The 9,180-nt window shown below is 49.3% G+C and overlaps 2 non-coding genes across 2 annotated transcripts; both read right to left on the bottom strand.

Moving 5' to 3' along the window:
- Positions 1-6,303: 6,303 nt before the first annotated feature.
- On the bottom strand, positions 6,304-6,376 carry TRNAR-CCU. Its single transcript has one exon. It is a non-coding gene; the product is annotated as a tRNA-Arg (tRNA).
- Positions 6,377-8,830: 2,454 nt separating this feature from the next.
- TRNAR-CCU lies at positions 8,831-8,903 on the bottom strand. Its single transcript has one exon. It is a non-coding gene; the product is annotated as a tRNA-Arg (tRNA).
- Between the last annotated feature and the right edge of the window lie 277 nt (positions 8,904-9,180).

The raw sequence follows: 9,180 nt of genomic DNA on the forward strand, positions 1-9,180 counted from the left end.
AGTTGGTATTGTCAGACGGGTTTAAACATGATGCACAGGTGTCACTTGTATAAGACTCCGGCATGGGCTGCTCACATTTGCTACAAAAGGTGTGTTTGGACTTTCTCTTGGCTTTACCAGAGGACGCCATCTGGGAAAAAAACAAGAGATAGAGAAATCCTTCTTTAGAACTGCCAAAGCCTCCACACTGGTGTCTCAACCCCAAGACATGCTCTTACCTCTGACCGGCCAAGGGATCTGCTGCCTAAGGCTGAGTGTAGCCATAGCAGATCCCCGCCGGCCAGAAATAGTGTGGACACTCAGACCGGAAGTGACGCGGCCGCGGTATGTGGGAAACCCCCCAGAGATGAGACCCCTCTGTTATCCATACCATAGTTAAACTAGTAGTGAGACCGATAATGTATGTCCCCGAGTGGGTGTAGAGAGGTAAACGGTCGCCACAGGCGCTTACCTTACCGTCCCTCCGGTCTCTGGACGCGATCTCCGGAACTCCCGGAAGTGCGTCATCAATACGCGCGGTCCACTGTGACGTTTCCGGCCTGTGGAGCGCAAACAAGCCTCTGGTATCCATGTAGCCGTTTGGACGGGGAAAGTATGGCGGCCTCTCGGGAGATACTTCCTGCTGCCGGACCAGAGGATGATGGGGCACAGGCTGAGGGACCGGAGATAGCACCCGGTATACAGCCTCCCCTCCGCTCAAGAACCCGGAAGCACCGGGGGTGAGCACTTGCCTCACGACTTCTTCTTCTTCTTCCAGGTATGAAGAAAGAAAAAAATACGTGTGTTGGTGTTATTGGGGGCAGTTTATAGGGCAGGGACAGGTGGTCCCACTATGGGCAATCAATTAAATCTAACTTGTCTCACTGCTAGTTTAACTCTTTCTTCCTTTTGGGGTTAGGAGAAAGCTTAACCCATTGTGTGCCGCCGTAGGACGACCAGGAAACCATAATCGTAAGCAGTGGCATTCCATCAACGTACAGGTGATAGCCAATGCCCAATGCCTCATATGGCATGTCCGTGCCAAACACCCAGGTTCCAGCCACGACAGCTACATATACCGTCAAAGCAACATCCCAACAGAATTCGAACAGAACGTGTACAGGGACAGCTGGCTGCTTGGTGAGTGACATGGGTGTCAGGCATGACTGTCCGACCCCATGATGCAGACATCACGAGGGGCACATGCACGGCTAACATCCTCCTGCATATGCACTTGGGCCCCATCTCCTGACTCCATACCGGAATCCCCAAACCAGAGGAGAGAGAAAATACAATGCTGCACACATACGTACCCGTGCAGTGGTGGAGCGCACGTTTGGCCTCCTGAAGTCCCGTTTCCGATGCCTGGATAAGTCCGGGGGGACCCTGTTGTATTCCCCAAACTTTGTGTGCCAGATCATCAGTGCATGTTGCATGCTGCACAACTACGCCATGAGAAAGGGCCTGGAGATTGACATATGTGATGACCTGACCCCCGAACCAGACAGTCCCCCCTAACCGAGGCTACCCCATCTGCTGAGGGAAGAGCAGTCAGGAGATGCCTCGTGGTAGGCATCTTTGCACGTTAAACACACACATTCATCATGGCACAGGGACAATGCATGCATGCACACCACTGTGGTCCCTAGCTCACACACACCACATCCACCTCACATTGGATTAGCCCAAGTCAACCATGTAGGACTTGGGAGCAGCAACGCCGCGCCAAGGCCCCAATGGTGTCGCTGTCCATTCATACCACATTCACACGGTCGTGGGGATAACTTCTCCCCGACGACCCAAGGTGACACACCTTGCTGCCAGGTGTGTCACCCCCACATTCACACACCAGTCACACTGTAGCCTGCACTACTGACCATGTGCATACAGTACTAAATAGACAAGCTCATGACCTGAGAACATAAAGAAAATCAAAAAGCTCATGACTTGAGCACATAAAGAAAATAAAAAAACTCATGACCTGAGCACATAAAAAACATAAAGAAGCTCATACTGTGAGCACAACAGGAAAAAAAAGGCACTCATTTGCCCTGTCGTGGGCTGCGCCTGGTGCCATGGCTCTGGCTCCTCAGCTGCCTGGGGGGAACCTCGGGTAGGGGGGTGGGGCATCTGGAGGTGGCTCATCCCCAGGTCTGCCACTCCTGGCAGGTGATGGCTGCCTGCCCTCCAATGCCACGGCAATGCGGCTGAGGAACAGATTGGTCTGTGCCTGCATTCTCAGCTGGCGGTTGATGTTGTGCCGCTGGTTGCGCTGCCTCTGCCTCCCCTCCGCCTCTATGGCAGCCGTGTTGGCCTGTACCGCCACAGTCAGGGTCGTAACCTCTGCCACAAGGTTTGCTGTGGTGGCCTGCAGCTCCCCAAGGCAGGTGACCACTGCAGTGCAATTGCCACTGACATCCTGCCTGCCATTTGAGGGGCTTCCCCTGCTGGGGGCTGAGCCTGAGGGGCTTCCCCTGATGGGGGGAGGTCTGAGGGGGCCCGGTCAAAGCGGAAGAATCCTCAAAGTACATACAAGCATGTTCAAGGTTGACCGTCTCCTCCTCAACAACCTCGAGAGGAGAGGTGTGGGCACTCCCCTCCACCGCTGGATCTTGGCTTCCCAGGGGGTCTGGCTGAGGATGTTTCCGGGGATGGCGTGGGATTGCCACTGGCAGCAGATGGCCCGCTCCCTCAAGCACATCTGTGGATGACACAAAGCATTCACATGTTGGTGGACCCACACACTTCTCACATGTTTCCTTCCACCCCCTCACATGCTACACACCGGATAGGGGATAAAAAACACTTACCTGTCCTCAAGGCCTGATCAAGGGAGTCAAAGCCCTCCAGGCCCTCCAACTGCTCCCTCTCCAGACACCGGGCAATCACCTCCTCCTCCGGGGTCAACCGCACATCAGATGGTGGTCCACCCCCCATGCCCCTCTGGTGCTTCCTGATGGCGGCCATCATTTATTTTTTTATTAATGTCCTTGTAGGTCCGGGACTCATTGCCAAGGGCATTAAAATCACTGTCGATCGTCTCCAGGATGACTTGTTTCCTGGCCCGGCTGGTATGGCGACTCTGGGCACCATGGAGGAAGACGTCATACCTCTCTATGGCAGAGATGAGGACAGCCTTCTCCTCTGGAGAGAAATTCTTCTTCCTCCTGTCCTTCTCTGAATCCACAGCAGCCATCGCACAGCAAAAGTACCTTGCTTCAGGGGGAAAAAGCAGGATGTACTTTTGCGCCAAACGGGCGCATGTCTGGGCGTATTTATGCGCTCTGCATAAGTCGGTGGCCCGGCGTATCCCAGGAAGTTGCGCCGGTGTAGTTGTGAGCATGCGCACAGGGGAGCGATCATACGTCCACGTCACTGCGCATGCTCCGTTGATGATACGCCAGGCGTAAGCCACTGCTCCACACTCAGACCATCATTAGCATAATGTCACACCCACTTACACTTACGCCGGCTTACGCCTTCAAATTTACGTTACTCCGGGGCAACGTTGGGAGCAAGTGCTTTGTGAATACTTTGCTTGCCTCTCTGTTTTACGTCGGCATAGCGCATTTGAGCTGCGCTACGCCGGCATAAATATGTGCCGATCTACGTAAATCTGGGCCAACATGTTTATTATTTTAATGACATTTTTTTTAAAAGCTTTACAGTCACTTTAAGAAGCAAAATTGAGAATTTTACAATTATATTTGAGACTAGAGAAAAGCTTAATACTAAATTATAGATTGTGAGGGAAAGAAAAGGATTAAAGAATCACTAAAGGAATTTTTTTTTTTTTTAAATAACAAAGATGTTATACTTCCCTCCACTGTGCAGTTCGTTTTGCACAGTGGCCCCGAACCTGGTCTTCTGGGGTCCCTCGGCGGCTGTCTCGGCTCCCCTCGCAAGGACTCAACACCTTCATGCAGGCGTGCTCGCATGGTGTTGAGTGCTTGCGGGCGCGCTCCGTGATCCAGCCGGTGGCCATAGCCGCTCACTGTATCACTCGTTCCCGCCCCCCAGCGCGCCGCATCATTGGATGTGATTGACAGCAGCGCAAGCAAATGGCTACGCTGCTTTCAATCAACCAATTAATGAGTCGGAAAAGCGGCCGAGAAGCCAGCTCGTTCACGGCACGGGACTTTCGAGGGGTCAGGTAAGTAATCGTGGGGGGGGGCTTGGGGGGCGCTAATACATAGTATGCATTAAGGTAAAAACACATTTACCTTTATAACCCCTTTAAATCAAAGAGGAAGAAATTCAAATGTAAATAAAACTATTTTTTATTGTGTGTTTATGAAAGTAGAATTCTGGATCTAGACACATTTTTCCTTTTCCAACTATATATATATATATATATATATATATATATATATATATATATATATATATATACTCTGAATACTCTGAATAAACCAAGAGTTCTTTGGTAAAATCAATCGGCCAGAAGTGAAGATCTAGCGATCGTCTCGCCCATTCGCTGACTCACTTTTGACCAGGAGATTCCAAGCCTGCCCATCACGGCAAGGTAGACTCTTCTAGGGCAGGACCTACACTAACTACACTAAGCTACCCTACTGGACGCTACTCATCCTTTCTCTAATGTTGGGTGTATGTTTGTAGTAGGCCTCATCCTATAATCTGTGTGTGCTGTCTACTCTCTCCTAATTGGGTTGTGTGTGTGTGTGTGTGTGTGTACATCTATCTAAAGCATGGAGCGGTCAGTTTATGTACATCTGGACGTCCTCTATTAGTGTACGTCAGTGCATGCCAGTCCAGTGTGTGTCAGTAATTAAACGTTCATCAGCAATCAACAGAAAAAAAATATAATTAGGATTCTTTAATATGTACAACTGACACAAGCAAAAGATTGCAGGAGAGTCCTACTACCTACCTGACAGGTATAGGTGACCATGTCAGTGTCCCTTGTGTCTGCACCATCCCTATCATACCGGCAGCAGTGTGGCTGCTTTATGGGGGCACCAGACCGATTTGTATTGCAGCCCAGTCCACCTCATAAGACTGGCACTATGAACCCAGAGCATCCTGTGTCACCTTGTGGCCCCTATGACCCCAGAGCATCCTGTGGCCCCTATGACCCCAGAGCATCCTGTGTCACCCTGTGACCCCTATGACTCCAGAGCATCCTGTGTCACCCTGTGGCCCCTATGACTGAAGAACATCCTATGACCCCCTACGTCTTGTGTCAACTGTGACCCCTATGACCCCAGAGCATCCTGTGACCCCTATGACTCCAGAACATCCTGTGTCACCATGTGACCCCTTTGACCCCAGAGCATCCTGTGACCCCTATTACTCCAGAGCATCCTGGTCACTCTGTGATCCCCTATGACCCCAGAACACCCTTTGTCACCGCATGACTCTGTGCACCCTGAGCCCCCTGTGTCACCCAGTGACCCCTATGACCCCAGAGCATCCTGTGTCACCCTGTGGCCCCTATGACCCCAGAGCATCCTGTGTCACCCTGTGACCTCTATGACTCCAGAGCATCCTGTGTCACCCTGTGGCCCCTATGACTGAAGAACATCCTATGACCCCCTACGTCTTGTGTCAACTGTGACCCCTATGACCACAGAGCATCCTGTGACCCCTATGACTCCAGAACATCCTGTGTCACCATGTGACCCCTTTGACCCCAGAGCATCCTGTGACCCCTATTACTCCAGAGCATCCTGGTCACTCTGTGATCCCCTATGACCCCAGAACACCCTTTGTCACCGCATGACTCTGTGCACCCTGAGCCCCCTGTGTCACCCCTTGACCCCATAGCATCCTGTGTTACCCTGTGACTCCTATTACTCCAGAGCATTCTGTATCACCCTGTGACCCCTATGACCTTAGTACATCCCATGTCACCCTGTGACCCCTATGTCCCCAGAGTATCCTGTGTCACCCTGTGACCCCTATGACCCCAGAGTATCCCGTGTCACCCTGTGACCCCTATGGCAAAATTGTATAACAGAAATGAAGAAAAACTATTTTTTTTTTCTTTCTCTTTTTTTTTTTAACTTTGTTTTTTGTATTTGTTTTCTTTTTGTTTTTTGCTTAGAAGAAAAACACATTTTTCTATAACATTTTAGTCTTATTTCGTTTATTTAGCAAAAATAAATAATTACATAAAAACCCAGTGGGTGTTAAATACCACCAAAAGAAAGTTCTATTTGTGTGAAAAAAATTATAAAAATCTCAAATGTGTAGAATGTTACATGACTGAGTAATTGTCATTCAAAGTGTGAGTTCTCCTTTAAGGTAAAATCAGATGTAGTGTTGGCTCTCTGTCTGTATTCTGTGATCAGAAAAAAGTATCACCCCGGGTGGGACTTGAACCCACAATCCCTGGCTGAGGAGGCCAGTGCCTTATCCATTAGACCACCGGGGCTTTTTTTTTTTTCTTTTTTATTGTAAATAAATCAATAGAAGGAAATGATTCTAAGGCCTTGATCGTCAGAGATCGGTCACTGTTATCCTCTGACGCCTTTTATCGGACCCCTAAACCTTACGATGATTCAGAGGAAGGCGAAACCCCCCTCCAAAAGGGGGGAAAAAATTTCTTCCTGACCCCCGAAGGCGATCGGTTTTTCCCTGAATCATCAGTCTAGGGCGCCCCGTTCATCTCCCTGTACAATGCTCAGAATGTAGAGCCGGGGACCCCAATATTAAAGGGGGGTCCCATTCAGAAATGTGAAGAAGTCGGAACATTTAATATTCCCACCTCAAGATAATACAATATAACACCCATTTTATTTACACATAAAGTAGAACATTGTGCTGACAGCCATTGACTTCCCTTCACTTCAATTCCCTTCCTCTTATGTTTTTATTTTTTTGGGGGGGGGGGGGGGTGGAGGCAGGTACCTCGTTGTGACAGGTACTCATTTCCACTTTTCCTGGGATCACCTAGGTGACATCAAGTGTAAAAAAAACATAAAAAGAGTGAAAAAAAATAAGTAACTATAAAAAAAGCTCCAAAATGTTTAAGTCCCCCACGTTTACGCACATATAAACGTGGATGTTTATGTAAGGGGGGGGGCAAAATTATTTTTTTCGCCCCGGGCGCCCAAAACTCTGGTTACGCCACTGGTGACCATGTCAGTGTCCCTTGTGTCTACACCATCCCTATCATACCGGCAGCAGTGTGGCCGCTTTATGGGGGCACCAGACCGATTTGTATTGCGGCCCAGTCCACCTCATAAGACTGGTGCTGCACTAAAAGTGTAGCGCAAGCCAACGGAGACTCTTATCATGCTGCCCCCCTGCAAAGTTCTGCCCTAGGCCTGGGCCTTGTTTGCCTAGGCCAAGATACAGCGTTGCCTATGGCCCCTATGACCCCATAGCATCCTGTGTCACCCTGTGGCTCCTATGACTCCAGAACATCCTATGACCCCCTACGTCTTGTGTCAACTGTGACCCCTATGACCCCAGAGCATCCTGTGTCACCTTGTGGCCCCTATGACCCCAGAGCATCCTGTGTCACCTTGTGGCCCCTATGACCCCAGAGCATCCTGTGTCACCCTGTGGCTCCTATGACTCCAGAACATCCTATGACCCCCTACGTCTTGTGTCAACTGTGACCCCTATGACCCCAGAGCATCCTGTGTCACCTTGTGGCTCCTATGACCCCAGAGCATCCTGTGTCACCCTGTGGCCCCTATGACCCCAGAGCATCCTGTGTCACCCTGTGACCCCTATGACTCCAGAGCATCCTGTGTCACCCTGTGGCCCCTATGACTGAAGAACATCCTATGACCCCCTACGTCTTGTGTCAACTGTGACCCCTATGACCCCAGAGCATCCTGTGACCCCTATGACTCCAGAACATCCTGTGTCACCATGTGACCCCTATGACCCCAGAGCATCCTGTGACCCCTATTACTCCAGAGCATCCTGGTCACTCTGTGATCCCCTATGACCCCAGAACACCCTTTGTCACCGCATGACTCTGTGCACCCTGAGCCCCATGTGTCACCCAGTGACCCCTATGACCCCATAGCATCCTGTGTTATCCTGTGACCCCTATGACTCCAGAACATCCTATGACCCCTACAGCTTGTGTCAACTGTGACCCCTATGACCACAGACCATCCTGTGTCACCTTGTGGCCCCTATGACCTCAGAGCATCCTGTGTCACCCTGTGGCCCCTTTGACCCCAGAGCATCCTGTGTCACCCTGTGACCCCTATGACTCCAGAACATCCTGTGACCCCCTACGGCTCGTGTCACCCTGTCACTCCTATTACTCCAGAGCATTCTGTATCACCCTGTGACCCCTATGACCTTAGTACATCCTGTGTCACCCTGTGACCCCTATGACCCCTATGACCCCAGAGTATCCTGTGTCACCCTGTGACCCCTATGACCCCAGAGTAGCCTGTGTCACCCTGTGACCCCTATGACCCCAGAGTATCCTGTGTCACCCTGTGACCCCTATGACCCCAGAGTATCCCGTGTCACCCTGTGACCCCTATGGCAAAATTGTATAACAGAAATTAAGAAAAAATATTTTTTTTTTCTTTCTCTTTTTTTTTAACTTTGTTTTTTGTATTTGTTTTCTTTTTGTTTTTGTTTTTTGCTTCGAAGAAAAACACATTTTTCTATAACATTTTAGTCTTATTTTGTTTATTTAGCAAAAATAAATAATTACATAAAAACCCAGTGGGTGTTAAATACCACCAAAAGAAAGTTCTATTTGTGTGAAAAAAATTATAAAAATCTCAAATGTGTAGAATGTCACATGACTGAGTAATTGTCATTCAAAGTGTGAGTTCTCCTTTAAGGTAAAATCAGATGTAGTGTTGGCTCTCTCTGTCTGTATTCTGTGATCAGAAAAAAGTATCACCCCGAGTGGGACTTGAACCCACAATCCCTGGCTGAGGAGGCCAGTGCCTTATCCATTAGACCACCGGGGCTTTTTTTTTTTCTTTTTTATTGTAAATAAATCAATATAAGGAAATGATTCTAAGGCCTTGATCGTCAGAGATCGGTCACTATTATCCTCTGACGCCTTTATTGGACCCCTAAACCTTACGATGATTCAGAGGAAGGCGAAACCCCCCTCCAAAAGGGGGGAAAAATTCCTTCCTGACCCCCGAAGGCGATCGGTTTTTCCCTGAATCATCATCAGAAATGTGAAGAAGTCGGAACATTTAATATTCCAGCCTCAAGATAATACAATATAACACCCAT

Source organism: Rana temporaria, chromosome 2 (genome assembly GCF_905171775.1).
Source record: "Rana temporaria chromosome 2, aRanTem1.1, whole genome shotgun sequence".
Taxonomy (NCBI): domain Eukaryota; kingdom Metazoa; phylum Chordata; class Amphibia; order Anura; family Ranidae; genus Rana; species Rana temporaria.